Genomic DNA, 642 nt, shown 5'->3' with positions numbered 1-642 from the left:
TTCATTTATGTGATAGGTCTGCATTAAAAATAGACATTTACCATAAATTATAGGTATCTTATATTATTAGATACATTATTATAAAACATATTTTAGTTAAGGAGTTATTGATACTTCAAGTGCAAAATAATGATATAAAACCATGATAAAAATGCACTTTTAAGTACTAATCACCTAGAAATCCACAAGAAGCTCCCATAAATCGACAATGAAAGTAGAAGTGTTGATATCCACAAGAGCAAGGAAACACGCAAAATTGTAAAAAAGTCACGCAACAACAAATGAAGGAATGAATAAACTTAGAAATCCATAAGAATCTTCCTCAAAACTACAATGAAAGTAGAGACTTGCCATCCACAAGAGTAACGAAACATGCAAAATTGAAAAAAATCAAAGTTCACTTGACAATCATCTAGGATTAAAACTAAAAAATATGTGTGCCTATACAGGTCCCCCAAATCCTATTGACACAATCAAAAGATTGATGTCTTATCCTAATTGTAGGAGTGTCTAAGTAATAAATAACCCGGCAAGACCGGGGTCGAACCACAGGGAGGTTAATTGTACAAATTATAAACAACAATTATAAAACAACAATAACAACAACAACAATAGTAATAATAATAATAATAATAATAATAA

General features: G+C 29.6%; 1 long non-coding RNA gene across 1 annotated transcript in view; it reads right to left on the bottom strand.

The window, feature by feature from the left end:
- Positions 1–242, bottom strand: part of LOC105117057 (uncharacterized) — a 4,594-nt gene extending 4,352 nt beyond the window's left edge. Inside the window, exon 1 of the long non-coding RNA XR_840667.1 lies at positions 175–242. This is a non-coding gene — a long non-coding RNA (uncharacterized LOC105117057). The remainder of the gene's footprint in view (positions 1–174) is intronic.
- Between the last annotated feature and the right edge of the window lie 400 nt (positions 243–642).

This window comes from Populus euphratica, unplaced genomic scaffold (genome assembly GCF_000495115.2).
Source record: "Populus euphratica unplaced genomic scaffold, PopEup_1.0 scaffold1151.1, whole genome shotgun sequence".
NCBI classification, from domain to species: Eukaryota; Viridiplantae; Streptophyta; class Magnoliopsida; order Malpighiales; family Salicaceae; genus Populus; species Populus euphratica.
The sequence above is the reverse complement of the archived record's forward strand: the minus strand, read 5'-3'. Positions and strand labels throughout refer to the sequence as shown.